Below are 15,746 nucleotides of genomic sequence, written 5' to 3'. Positions count from 1 at the left end.
ATGTCTGTTTCGGGTGTTGTAAATCCTGTCACATGTGAAAAACATGCAGTATCCACAGTTTGTACAATGAAAGAGTTTTCATTGTACAAACTGTGGATACTTGCAAAAGACAGTCATAAAAGCTGGTACAATGTTAAAAGTATTCCGAAAGTACCTTGCATGGTTATTTAATGAATGACCGGAAAAATGCCCACAGAAAAAAAGCCCATATGAAAAATGCTCACAGGTATAAATGCTCACAGGAAAAAAGCCCACACAGAAATATGCCCACAGAGAAAAAAGCTTACATTGAAAAATGCTCACAGGTATAAATGCTCACAGGAAAAAAGCACACACAGAAATATGCCCACATAGAAAAAAGCTTACATGGAAAAATGCTCTCTTAGAAATATGCTCACGCGAAATAAAGTTCACGTAGATATATGCTCACTTAAAAATAAGCCCATTAATAAATAAAATACGTAGAAATATCCTTACATTAATCAATCAATAATTAATCGATTTGAACATCGTACAGCTATTTGAATGTTTCAAAGAAAAATTATTTAAATTACCAAAACATCTACGGTATATATATCAAAAACTGTATAACGTATGTGCAGATTTAGTTGCTGTAAAAGATTAACAAATGGCCCGTTTTGAATGAGGAAAAAGAGAGGAGGAAAGAAGAAAAATGAAACAGAATATACAGTGAAAAATTATTACAATTTTAATTGTTAAAAAAATTAAATAACAGTAAGTTACACATTTTATAATATAAACATTTAGAATAATAAGCAAATAGAAATAGTTATTTTATGTAAATTACGTAAAATACCTTAATGTTCTAATTGGGTCCGGCTTATTATTTTTTGCAGACTGTTAGAGCAATTTTATAAATGTAAGCTTGAACAATCATGTATATTTCACATAAATTTATAAGGTATTTCTCCCGCTTTCTTAGCATACCTTCGCGGTGTGGTGGTCTGCACGCAGGGCGCGTATTCCAGAGGTCCGTGGTTCGGATTCCGGTGAAGACTTCCGGCTTATTTTTCCCATTTCCTGCTTCCAAAATACCTAATATCTCTACAATGGCTCCCAACTAAAAAGGTTGTGGATGATGATTCTCCACAACCAGGATTTGGCGATTGGGTACACTAAAAACCCCAGTCGCCTTTTAAAAGGGGGAAGTATATAAGGTATTTCACCTGCCTTCCTAGCATGCCTTCGTGGTATGGTGGTCTGCATGCTGGGCGTATTGCAGAGGCCCGTGGTTCAATTTCCGTCGAAGGCTTTGCTCATTTTTCACATCTATTGCTTCCAAAATACCTAATGTCTCCGCAAATGTACCGAATATTAGCTAATATATGTAAATATATAATTTTGTCATCGATTTCATCATAGTTTCTTACATGATTCGCGATTACGGAATGTTTTCATATTTTCACATTTTCTTTTTTACTTCAGTACGCCCTGTATTTATAATACCTAGTAATAAACGTTGACAGGCTAAATCCTTTTTCATTCCGTCAAACAAAAACCACATACTAGGATCGCTACAATTATAAAAAAAAATAAATAAATAAATAAAAATAAAATAAAATAAACTATTGGCAAAATAACAAGGAGGGAAAAAGCCCAAAGACTTTTAATTACTTCAATAATAGGCGGAGACAATGAAAACATTGAGTACATTCATTCTTTTCCATTTTCGAAAAAGGAATATTTCAACTAAATTTCTTAAAGGGAAGGAATTTTTTGGTTTTAAAACATTACAGTATAAATGATTACCTGATTAGAATTTTTGCTCTGCGGGGGATTTTATAATAAAGTTGGATTTTATTGTCACCCAAACTATTGTTGAATCTGCTTTCTTACTATAACATGAGCCTCACCATCTTAAAACGTAAAATTCGAGGGTCTGTGAGAACCGGATCATCCAACGCAAAAATTTATTTTTATTCAAACTTTCTGCCCAGATTCTAATCAGAACTTTCCCGGAGGAAAAAAATTTTGTTTCTGATATGATTGCAGTATAAAGGCTGTGCAACGTAAAAAAAATAATTAAGATATTTACACAAACTCTCATAAACTAGAATGCTCGCTGTGTCAATACAGTGTGTATGCAAAAACACAAATAATTGCTAATTATTTTTTCTTTTAAATAGATCTAATTTTAAACACTTAGATTCCACTATTCTTGCTAGCAGATTATTAAGAATATAACAAAGTTTTTTTTTAAATACAATCATGAATTTTTTAAAAATAATTACATAAAATTCATAAGCATTCACAAAACAAGTTGCAAAATAAGTTAGTTTATCTTAAGAATTCTGAATATATTTTTCACAAACTATATATTTTAATAACTTCTTTTTTAATCTTACGAACATTTTGAAAGCTTATCGTGATAGAACATAAAAATGCGGAGTCTTCGAAAGAAAGATTTGCTATACCGATGAGAATTTCTTTTGCATTCTCCTTCAATTTATTCTTATAAGAATGGGAAATACTACAGTGGTAGAGTTTTTATCTAAATCCATTTTAAGTTCTTGTTCTAAATAAGAAGTGAAGCGACATCAAAAGCGGGAAACCAATTTCTACTCCTTGTTAAAGTAAATAGGCTTAGAAAACCACTTTTTCACAGTCTGTTTTCAATATGTATAGAAAAAGTAAAGGTAATAAAATTACCTTAGATTCTCTTTTAGAACTCCAGTTTAGCAATCTCTAGACATTCCGAAAATATTACGTTAGTTTTGCTAGAAAAGTGATTTTGTTTTCCTCTTTTTTGTGATAAAAATGCTGTGTGTTTTGCGATAAAAGTTTGTGCGCTTTGTGATGAAAATATATGCATTTCGAAGTTGAAGATTTAAGCCTCAAAATTTGGTTTTCAGAATACAACAATATATATTTATTGTAGTTTTCAGAGTATGCAATATATATATATATATATATATATATATATATATATATGTTTTAAAACCAATTTAGTGGTGAAAGATTGTTTGGATAATTAGCTGTATAGAATTCAAAATAAACTTCTGTTTAGATATTTACTGTGTTAATACAAGGAGCTGATTAAATGAAACACAAAAATCAAATGTTCTATTAATTTTCATAGTTAATAATTTGAATAGGTATTAAATAAACTATTTTTCTCGCATAATAGAATATTGTATAACATTTGTTTTAAAAAACTGCGTTATTTAATCATTTTCAATTAAAAAATGCCTTTCACATATATAATTTAATTAAAATAAAATATCAACTAAATATAAACAAATTACCACAGTAAAAATTGTATTATTACACTAAATTTTTTATTCTGGTAAAGGAAATTTCCTTAAAAAATAACGTAAAAGCATAGACAAGTCAAAGTGGAAGAGAAAACGAATCGATTGAAAATTAAAATTAGGCAAAAGTAAATATTCTTGCCTGGCAAAATAGAGAACCTGTCCTTCCTAACGCTTTCTGATATCTTAATTTTTTTGCTTTGAATTACTATTTTCCTCAAGAGATGGCTCTACGTTCATGTTGCCTTTGTTCAGCTCATTGCTTCCGATATGAATGCAGTTGTCGCTTCTTCCATTATGCAGAATTTTCTTTTCTCGAAGAAGAACAGAGAACAGTGCTTGATTGCCAATCGATGTCGAAACGAATCTGATTGGCTTGCGACAAATCTCATGTGGAACATTTGGATAAAAGAGGATTCCTTTGTGGATTGCTTTCAAGAGCTATTAGCCGTTATTCACGTTCCACATAAATAAAACCTCGAAATCTTCCACGCAGCCAACCCCTTTCGCTAAGATTTCAACCAGATTGTTCATTGATCTTGCAGGCCGGCTGCTCGTTGTTTCTCAACTAGGTCTATCCTTCCCTTGCTTGTTCAATTAATTATGACAACGCAACTAGAACGCTATCTGTTTAACACGGTCAGCGCTGAGCCGGTCCCTAGGGACAGGCAGTGAACTTTCCGTGTGGCCAGCGTCGGTCCCTGGGGACCGGCACTGGAATTTTCGTTTGGCTGGCGTCGGTCCACGGGACTGACAGTATTAAAGTTAAAAAATAAATATAGTCTCAATGAAATGTGATCAGATTTAGTTTTAATGAAATGTATTGAAACATTCTAAACAAAAATACGGCTTAGCTCGCTGCCGGCTGAACGGAAAGGACAGCAAATTCGGCGCCGCGCTCAACGTGTTAGGTGAAGGCATGCCTTTTTTAAGACTTATTTAATTGAAACACTCTCGTGTATAAGTGAAGCGTGGGAAATGCATGAAAATGTCCATGCAGCCAGCCTTTTGTCAAGTCAGATGAATTACCAGTGATCAAAGGCTTTTTGCCACTGACCTCTGATGAGCAGAGAAATCAGTTTAAAAGTTTAAAAACGTTATTTTATCTGAACATCATATAAAAATGTTATTTTATGCTATTAGGGACATAAATAAAATAAATTTCCGATTTTCTTTGATATTTCTAACCCTATATACTAGACCAGTTGCAAAATTGTAAATAATTATTATTTGCATCCAGAATAATATGTAATAGTTATGAAAAATTTCTGTAGTAATATATAAACTCCGTATAACATATGGATAAAGCACAATGACTCTCTCTCATTCCATCTCTCTCTATATAAATATATGTATATACAGATTATCCCAAAAGATCTTTTACAAATTTTATATGCTTGTCTGTCAGAGCATGATAAACAAGTTTTAGATAGGAAGCTGTGTCCAAAAACCAAATTGTACCATGCTACAGCAAAGTGATCGGCATATAAAGAAACCGAGTGGATAGCGGCATTAACAATGCTTTATTTTATTTAAACTTGATGATACAGATGAACGAAATCATCATGTTTACAGAAAATGTTTAAAATTCCTTCCATCCAATGCAATGAATGCTTCACAACATCGACGAATGGAATCACGGACTCGGTCATTGCCAATTAAGTCACGGATACATGCCGCCATTGCCACGATTCTGGCGACAGGGTCGATGTCAAATGTTATGAGTGTCTTGTATATAAGAGATTTCCTACATCCCTGCAAGAAGAAATATGTGGTGATATTGGGGTGGCCATGCGACTGCTCCATTTCTTCCAATACAGCGATGAGTATAGTTGCTATCGATATTGTTTCAGCCTACTAATATTGAGATATGCCGTCACCCAATCAAGCTGAAACTAGATGTCAGGGGGAAGTTGCTGAATTAACATCCATCAAATCTGTTAACACCTCTTCTAAAAACTGCAATAAATACGCCTGTCGAGATGTTGTGGCAGTATGTAAGAACAAATTTAAAAGTCACCGATAATACAAGCCCCCTCATTTATGGTGAAGCGCTGTTGGTTTGCATGAGTACGTATACGTCTAGGTTTGTCATACGCCCACACATGCAATTGAGCGATTTGGGGACACCGTCCCAAGAAAACGTCGTTTGTGCGATACACGGAATCCACGATGGGAAATCTGGCTCTGGTTACGTTCATCCAGATACCAACATGCAGATACAACACGCTGGGAATAATTGGTTTCGCTCTCAATTCCTGTATTCTTTGGCTTGGTTTGATTTATTTGAATATGGCAATGAACTCAAAGGCTATCTGCCTAAGGGGAGGGATGCCTTCGTTGAGCATGTTCTAAAGGAACAAGGTACGTAACCACTTACACAGGTGGGAAAACCACAAAAATGCCCATTCGGTCAGCCCGTTTGCCGGGACGCGAACTCGGGTAAAAAAACAAGTATTCAGCGACTTTAAAGCTTGCCGACTGGTAGGCTATAGTCATTGGATCTGATTGGGATGTAACGTATCCTTGTGAATGTATGTATTTGTGCAATATCTGTTCTTTTGTTTGTGTGGTTATCTGAAGTGAGGTACACTCAAGTCGTGTTCGACTGCTCTGATAGTTGTTCCCGGATTTCTCCCAATTTCCCGTAGTACGGCAGGCCTGGGTGTAAAAACGTTGCCGACCGATGTGACTGCTTACCCGGAATGCTTCAGCCTCACTTAATATGCGATATAATTTTCCAGGAAATGGATGACTTGGCAGATGTCTATTTGGAAATAGATCTCGGTGCATTGTCTCGCTTGTTTATACTAATGTTTATACTAATGTTTATGTCTATACTATATTTATGGTCTATACTATATACGCTTATCTATACTATATTTATGTCGATATGTTGTCCATCCACACAGCCATAAACATAATGCATATCTTCCAGTTACTCATTATTGAACCTATGATCACTTCTGCTGCAACATCCTCGCCTGATATGATCGTTTTCCTCTTCCTAATACGCTTGCAAACAGCAGCACCCTCATAATAGCATAGCACAAAGTGCAGCTACGCAGTTTTGTCACTATTTTATTATTTAATGATTACCTTTTTTCCATTGCTTAAATAGAAAAATCTTTCTACCATTTTTATATAAAGTCCAAATATTTTGATACCCTCATTCTTCTATTATCAAAACGTCCTCATACTTTTACTGTATGATGGAACCTTTAGATGAATTGAATGATAGATAAAAAAAGTTTAAGGATTCTTCAAATAAGGCAAATGACGTAAGTAAAAATTAAGTGCTTGACTTTTATTTATTTTATTCATTTACCTGAGTTCATAATTAGTAAATGTTATTAAATGATCATATTTGAAGAGAAGTAGCGAAAAAGAACAGACAATTTGTAAAATTTCTGCCTGTATTAAAGAAGGCAATATATTTTTGAAAATAGCGAAGTATCTATCATATAAATTTGGTAGACCTTTTCAGACGTTTCACATACATTTTTATAAAGTTTCTTCTATGGAAATATTTTACAAAATCTTAATAGTATCACATTATAGTTTAATACAAAGCATTACAGTTATTTTTCTCATTTACTCTGTATAAAAATACCATATGTAAATAAAATATAGTTTGTAAGAATACGCTTTTTGTCATATTCTTATATATATTTTTAAGACAAAAATATATATTCTCATATATATTTTTGTCTTAAAATGCATACCATCAAACCACACATTTATGTGTGTTACTTTAGATATAAGCAGCTTACTAACGTGCAATTAATTAGGGAACAAAATGTTTTAAGACATATTGCATATGTTTTGTTTCTATGTTTGTATTCTATTCTATTTTGGTTTGAATTATATAAAATAAACATCCGAATTAAATTAGTGTTTCAATTAACCTTCTCTTTCTTTAATAAACGGCGAAATATTTTTATATTTTTTCTTTCATGCTTTTTCAAAAACATTTATTTTATCAACTATTTTATGTAACTTTGCATCAAATATTCGAAAACAGTTTCTAAAAATGCCACTACATTTATTGAAACTTTGATTATTTAACGAAAACCAGAGGATTCAGAAGGATATTTAAGGATTTGCTTTATATTTCCTTTTGACCGTGTGAAAGCATTTCTTGCATTAAGTGGCTATTAGTATTTCTTTCGAAAAATATTATGTAGACATATAAGGAATAATCGTATTTTTTCTTGCATACGGTTGTAGTGCAAGTAGTAAGTACATTCTGCTAGCAACTTGAATTATAATTAATGATGATTAGAATTCCGAAGAGGTGAGGCTGAGTTTTCACGTTTCCTTTACAGAAACTTTAGTTTCAAAAACAAATTTATATGTAAAATAAATCACATATTTTCATGGAAATACAAAAGTAATTTTCTTGATATCTTGCGATGTTTAAAAATTACTCTGTTTGTTTTAAATATGAAAAATTAAATTATGCATTTCTTAAAACTTAAGTTTATTGATTTCACTTATTTTCTCCAATATCAAAATGTTGAAACAAATATAAAATAATAAAATTTTTATGGAATAAAATCATAAATTCTAATTGGAAATAATTTCTCGAGTCTTCTGATGCAATTTATCCTGCTTTTAAATTATTCATAAGGTGATACTTTCGTCAATAAGATATTTTTAATTGACTAGTTATTATGTTAATTCTTCATTATTTTACGTCACTGAGACCGAATTGCAAGTTAGTTAATGTATTTAAGAGTAGAGTTCTTGATTTTGAGAGAGAGATTTTGGCACCTATCGCTTCCCATCATTTTTTTACTTTTCCCTGTGACTGAATTACTTCATTTGGTTTTCGCTTTGCTAACCGACATTGGTTCGTAAAAAGGTTTAGGTGTGAACCAAAGCTTAGCATGCGTGGTTTAATTTTCATTTACTATTTTAATTTTTGCTAGAGCATTTGGTTTAAATTTCCTGCAACCAGCGGAAATTTGGTTTCCTATTATTACATAACTTGTGTTAACCGTCACGCTGACGAGTAAATAAAGTTTAAACTGTGATTTGAGTTTCTTTACTGTATTTTAGACGTTACGAGATCGTAAGTCATCTAATTGCCTTCTGCCAGATGGCGTTTAAGGTAGCTATGTGAAGCTGTACAAAATTCGAACTTTATGAATTAAAATGATCTTATTAATTAATTAATAATAATTAAACGGCTTTACTACCAGAAAGAAATAATTTACACCTCTGATTATGTGCCTTATTTCATTATTATGTGTTGAAATGTTACAGATTTCTTTATAACAGTATCTTCTATGAAACAAAAAGAGGCTTATTAAAATAACTCTTAGTAAATAATTTATTTTAGAATGTAAATTAAAATTAACATAGGTATGCATCAATACCACTGTCAAAATAATTATTTTACGGCCTAGGTGCAGAATATGAGCGTCATGTGCCATAGTAAGAGGTATATGAATTCTACATATTGTTCTAAAATTTTTCGGTTTTTACGCTAAAAGCAGTATACCGTTCAAATTTGAAAGGAAAGCTACAGATCATTTGCCGCAGGGATAAATATATCTTTTAGAAATATCAGTAGTGTAGCCACGTGAATAGGATGTGTTATGGTAGCGTTAATACAGCATACCATAGCACAGAAAACGGAAAGGGTAGTTAACAGATATTTTAACATTAAAACAAGGCAGTTTTTCAATTTCGTTTTACAATACAAATTAAAATGAACATAATAATGTATAAATGCCATTTTTAAAATACTTGCAAATGATTATTCTGTGATCCAAGTACATAACGACTGGCATCAGAGGCATAACAAGTTACGTATATTGTTTTAAACCTTTCGGGTTTTCCACTAAAACCTATAATTTCTTCAATCGCGAAGGGTGAACTGAAGATCGTGTGTCGCAGGGAATGAATGCATCGTTTAGTACTGGAAGTGTTTTAGTCATGTTTAACTAGATTATGCGCGTAGCAGCCTATCATAACGTAGCATAAAAAAAGAATAAGGTTAGTTTACAGATAGATTTAACTTGAAAATTATTATTCTGAAGAAAAATACTTCAAATACCAACAAACAACTGACAGAAAGACATCACTCTATCTATCCTTAACAATTCCGTAAATCCAACGAATAAACCGCTCTCCTTGAGTAAACTTTAATCCTTCGCGAATATCCGTAAGATACGAGACTTCTAAGACTAGCTAACTCAAACATATTGCTTCCAGAAAATTATTCCTAGGAAAACTTTGAAATGTCTCTAAAATACACACGTATCTGACGGAATGTTGACTCAGTTCGTCTCCAGAATACACAGCTTCTTCTTCTCTTGATATCGGTAGACTTGAGAGGTTTAAATGGGGGAAATAGGAAGTAAGGCTTAAAAAGAAAGAAAAATTTTGCTTTACTCATCTCAAATTTCACAAGGTAAATGCTCTTTCCAAGAATATGGACCACTCTATGCAAATATAGGCCATCATCTTATGATGGAGAGCTGCATTTTACGATCAGCATAAGAGAAAGTAAACTAGTATTCAGGAATCATATATACACATGTTTCTATTTCAAGGTGACTACTTCTTTAGATATATATTTCTAAGGCCATTTGTTCTGCTAGTGATATGTTATTTTCTAAAACTTTATATACATTTTCATTCTACTTTTATTTTAGTTTATAGTTTTTAATGACACTGCAGAGTTAATTCGTTTTATTTGCTATTATAATATATTTACAAGTCAATCATAATCAGTCAGCATAGGCAACCGATCAAGCTATCATAAACAGTTCTGTCTTGTTAACGATTTTATATCAACTATCATTCATACGTCTGGAAACATTATGCCATTATGATGTAAAAATGGCTTTAGCATGTTTTCAAGTATGAGGCGATATTTTGTTTGCATTAAATGTTCTGCTCTAATTTTTTATTCCTTAAAAAGGGGAATTTAAATCAGTCACATATAAAATCAAAAGAGATTTACATATAATTTAGACAAATAATTTTAAAAAAAACTATTTTTATATTTTATTTTTGTGTGTGCCGCTTACACATGTTATTGTGTGTAGGGTTCTTTTTTATCTTTACTTGAGAGAAAATTTTAAGCGTATTTCTAAATACAGACAAAATTTGGAATCAGAAATATTACTTTACAAATTAGGAGAGATACTCAGATTTTGTTACATAGTTATATTTGTGAATTATTTTCTATTTGGGAAGTAACTACAGTTTTATTATTAAGCGTAAAATGTGCACTGCATTCAATTTCAAAGTAAATCACACATTTGAAGTCAAAAACCAATTTATTATCTTAAATGTGCGATTTTAAATTGAACTTCCGTTCCACCGGAAGAAGAGCGTAAATTCATCGGAAACAGAAAGAGGTTTGATGAGTTCTTTTTGTGAAAAGTAGGTTTTGAATTTTCATAACGTACGTCATATACTTGGCTGTTGTTTTCGTAAGAATTTCCTTCATGTTGGCGTTTTAATTTCATATCAAACATTTTTCACAGATGAAGCATGTTTCATCAAAGTGGATATACTACTGTTTCAAATGGTTGGACGCTTATAATTTAATGCCTTTATCAGAAATAACCAATAACTCTCTGTCATTTAGGCATCTCATCACCGAGAATGTTGCCCAAGGTGCACCATAGGGCGCGACCTATACAACAGGAAAGTTCGTTCCAGCTGTGATAAAGATAACTTCAAGGGATGGATCCGAGAGTTTGGCACCCCTCTTTTCCTACCACAGAAAGATTCAAGAGGACTTTCTGCTTGCTAGTATTTTAAGTGCCTCCATGCAGATATAATAATATACAGCTGCAAACTCTAAGCCTTCTCTCGCGACACAATCCCGAGCTCGAGGATAAGGGAGCCAGCAGCACGAAATATTTATTATACCGATCAGGGTGTCAAGAGGGTGTGTGACTGCTGGTTAAAATTAATGGAGCTGTGAATAACTCAATATGTTTATCGAGTCTCCTTAGCATTTTGTAAGAAAATATGTATGTCTCATAATATGCTCAGTTTCATAACAATGCACTTTTAAGTTGAACAGCCTGTAGTAGCAGGATTTCCAGGCAGAGGCACTGGAAACTTAATGAATCAACGCTTACACTCATGTAGTTAAAATGGCAGAACATTTCTATACTATGTTAAACATTTCGTATTCCTTGTGAGACATAGTCACTTCTTTAGAAACAATCCTTTCAAAACAATACTGATACCAAATAGAATAGATGGTCTAAATTTTGTGACAGGAAATTAGATGTTTTGTTTCTTTCAAGTTTCATGTCAAATGTTTATAAAACATTCTACTTCTGACCGCAAAAATGGCAGATATCGTAACTTAGAAAATAGATTAACTATCTTCCTGTGATTAAAAGATGACTAATTTATTACTCCGGTTTGAAATAAAATCGAGAAATTTAATATTCCTTTCCCGGATTTGGCTGAAGTTTCCAAATGAAAAGCTGTTCTTAAAAATTATTGGATAATGTCATTAAATTATATGTATTCGTTCGTTTAATGCCTAATTTCTGGCAAAAATAAATTTTTATTGTCTAGATAGTACTAAAATATTCTAATAATATATTTGAAATGCTTGAAAATAATTTTTTGCCGTTTAATATTCTTAGAGAATGAAAGGTGCTGATGAAAATGTATACCGAAACATTGTGTAGTCTCTGATAGATTACACTCTGAATAAACATATATCTCAGCAACATGCTGTCGTTTCAGATTCTAAGCTATAAATCAATCTCTGCATAATTAAATCTCTTTTGAAATTTCCTGTCTCTTAGACAAAGGTTGCTTGCGTAATTCGTCATCTATGTGTATAATTAAGTCATCGTATATATGCCTCTAATCAAAGAATTGTTTAGAGGAGAGTATCTTAATAATCACTGCTTGATTAAGTATTAGAAGTTAGTTTTCAGAGTAACAAATAAGAAAAATATCTGGCAATTTTAATTCTCGAAAAATTCCTATATTTCTCTAAAAATGTGTTAATTATACCTTTCGTCTTTGTTCATTATAAATTAATCTACATAATTAAATGTTGGAAAGTCTAGAGAAATTTCTGAGTTAAATGTACACACTTCAAAAGAGTTTGCAATGGAACTTGACCAACTAAGATTTTTATCTCTTATAAATATTTAAATAAACACTTAGACAATTAACCATCGACCAACACCGCCGTATTTGTTTGTTGTCCGCTAGTAAAATTCTTGCTAAATATGCAATAATTCTGAACTAAATTGAATTAGAGTTACTTCAAATGCAGCAATTCCTATCATATATATTTTAGAATCATATCCATCCATCATCAAACACAGGACACACATTTTGATATCAAAATCTGTGATGAAAGTCTCATATTTAATGCCTTTGCATGCTTTCAAAAAATATTGCATTTAAAATTAAAAACTTTATTGCAATAAAATTTAGAAAGAAGCTCAGCAAAATTCCAAACCTTATCAGAAAATTTCCCTTTTAATATTTAACATAAATAAGAATGAAGTATCCAGCTTCATTTTTGAATATTTGCAGCTAATAATATAGAGAATCTTTATAAATCTGTCTCATAGTTTCAAATGTAGTAAAAAAATATGTGCAGTTTTATTTGTTCAAAACAAAACGCAGCTCATAGAAGTTCTTATGATCGTCAGCGAGACATTTCTTGTCCTGTAAAATTCTCTCGAGGCATTTTCTTCTCCTGAATTCAAACCATAATACCTTTTTCGATTTTTGGTTCTACTGCCTGATAATCTACGCAAACCAAATGCGGCACACAAAGATTATTGTACTTAACCAACGTTAGAAAGGAGTTCAAATTAAAGAAATGGAAGTATTAATACTTAAAATAATTAAAATTCAGATGGCTAGCGCGTATTCTTAGTTTTCCACAAACTAAATTTCTCTTGTAACCGAAGCTTAAATTTGACCTGTCAAATGGCAAGAGTTAATAAGCTTATTTGATAATTTCCCCGGTGTTGTTTACTGTAAAGAGTGATATTTCTACCCTGACATTCTCGGATCTAGATCTATACCCTGACATTCTCTGATCTAGATTTGTACCCTGGCAATCTCGGCCTCAGGGATATAAAATACTCCAACCTGCGTTCCTATAACATGTGGGCGTAGGGTAAGGACCTCAACCGCGTCAAAATGGGTGCCCATAGGGGAGTTGTTTTAAAGCTCTCCTTGATGACCAGTCGTTTTCGTTCAATAAGCACCACATCGTTTGTGGTGTGTTAGAGAAAAATATTTATTCTCCGTCCTGATGGATTGGAATTAAGGGTTGGGACGAGCGCTGTTCTGAAGATATATAAATTCTGAGCTTCAATTTGAAATGTGATTCGCCGTTTATAGTGAGTGACGCAAAATCCCGTTTCGATAATAATAGCCCATTCGGGCTTATTCCCTTTTTGGCTAAAAATCATAAAAAATGAATTAACATTTTACATTAAAAATTAATATGAACTGAAAAGTTCCTTTTTAGTAAACATATTTAATATTGTCAAAAATTTCTCCCAGTAAGGATTTGATCTCTGGCTGCCCAAAATTTCCTCAGAATTTCAACATTAAACTTTAAAATTGGCATGTTAATATTCTACTTATCAAAATATCAAACTTTTTTCTGCGAAAATGTAAAATTTTGCTGCTTTTAATAATACTTTTTAAACTGGAAGGCTATTTCAATGAGCTTTAATCTGCTGTCTGCATAAATGCATCGAACGGGATTAAATACATTATACCCCTAGTACAGAGAAACAATCCTTTTAATAAAGTGAGATAATGCTCTATATCGTTATAAAACAATATTATTTTAAAAAGCACTTTACTAAAATAACACTTAAATCTGTTGAACTGAAACACTGGAAGTAAAATACTTTTCGTATTACGCTTGGAACCTTGCATATTAACAATCATCACAAAGCTGCCTGTTACGAATTTTATACATTTTGATAGATGATTTTAATGCAATTTTTATTAAGAGTTTTTTGATAGATGATTTAGATTTTATTAAGAGTTTCTGCCGGTTAATAACACTGACAAAAGTGGATTTTTCTTATAACAGCGCGAATGCTGTTTAAGAGAAAAATAACAGAATGAACAGGTTAAGGCTTTGGCTTTGTCACTGTATGATGGGTACGTCTGTATACTGGATACGTCTTGTCATGTGTTTAAGATAAATGTGAGAGAATTTCCACTTTGTTCCAGTCAGTAAATTTAGTTTGCCTATTTAGCAACTGATAGCTCTTCAGTATTCTGAAATTACTTTTTTCAGTTAATGTTAAGAGTAAGTTATTTAATGATTAATTCAACATACTGGAATTACCTGAAATAAATATCAGTCTAAAAAACATTTAGCAGTTAAAGGTCATTGTGTTTGAACTGCAAAGTACAGTCAATAAAAATTTCTTGCAAGTACCAACTTCTAGACTTCAGACGGAAAATAAATTTGAATTTTTCCTTTTTATTGCTATTAATTATTATCTTTGTTTATAAAAGTATTGAAAGATATTCAATATGCGAAATTTAACATTTATTTTATTTATTCAGATATTTTTTTTTTTTTTTTTTTTTTGTTTTTTGTTTTTTTGTTTTGTTAAAATATTTTAAGTGTTGTTAAAATATATTCTGCTCCTTACTTTCAGATTGAGTACAGTTCGAGATTGAGATATGCACTATTCAATTCCAAAGGCTCGGTGATTCCAACGGCTTGACAACAAAGCTATCAATTGAAATTGGGATTGTGAGGGATCACCGCTGTGGAGTGCACCAGACTACAAATTATTTTGCTCAGCTTGTAACTCTTCATCTTTGTGGATATGTAATCAATTCTAAATCAGTGGTACTGAGTGACAGTTCCTTTTCCACCATTTGGTATAGATCTGTGGCCTGCGTACGTAATTATTGCGGTCTTTTACTCTTTTTTACAGTGTGAATTTTTAATAAACCTTTCAAACATACAATAATCATTCAATCATGCAAAGGTAATTTCTTATGCTGGGAGCGCATGTTATTTCTTTGGTAAAAGGACCACCCATTGAACAAGATTATCATGTCTCTTCATTTCACAATTTACTGGAATATCCGATAGAATACTTGTTGTTCGGAGAAGAAATTCCGTCTATTACCATCTTAGCGTGTTTTTAACTTGTGAAAAGTGTAATGACTTCGGTTCTATTCGGAGATGGGGGATGAACTGAGTTTTCTTTCATGTAATAGGAATAAATTTCAGCATTCTCCAATTGAATGTTGACGAATTAAACATACTAAAAATTAATGATAAAAAGTACAAATAAAATTTCTTGATAGACCTGAAATTGCATAAAATCTTTGTTCGTTTTCAGTAGAATTGAAGACGTTGAAACTTTGAGCTGTTGTTTATTCTGTATTAAAAAAAAGTGAGTAAAAAAAGCTCAGTTTGTTTCTGTTAAAAAGGAAGTGTGTGGCTGAAAGACATTA

At 32.0% G+C, this 15,746-nt stretch overlaps 1 long non-coding RNA gene across 1 annotated transcript in view; it reads left to right on the top strand.

Annotated features, from left to right (window-relative positions):
- LOC118201608 (uncharacterized) overlaps window positions 1–15,746 on the top strand; it is a 130,381-nt gene that overhangs the window by 44,029 nt on the left and 70,606 nt on the right. Inside the window, exon 2 of the long non-coding RNA XR_004760280.2 lies at window positions 14,933–15,180. This is a non-coding gene — a long non-coding RNA (uncharacterized LOC118201608). The remainder of the gene's footprint in view (window positions 1–14,932; window positions 15,181–15,746) is intronic.

The sequence above is a fragment of the Stegodyphus dumicola genome, chromosome 7, assembly GCF_044657685.1.
Source record: "Stegodyphus dumicola isolate Sdum_Otavi_A_Nest chromosome 7, ASM4465768v1".
Lineage (NCBI taxonomy): Eukaryota > Metazoa > Arthropoda > Arachnida > Araneae > Eresidae > Stegodyphus > Stegodyphus dumicola.
The sequence above is the reverse complement of the archived record's forward strand: the minus strand, read 5'-3'. Positions and strand labels throughout refer to the sequence as shown.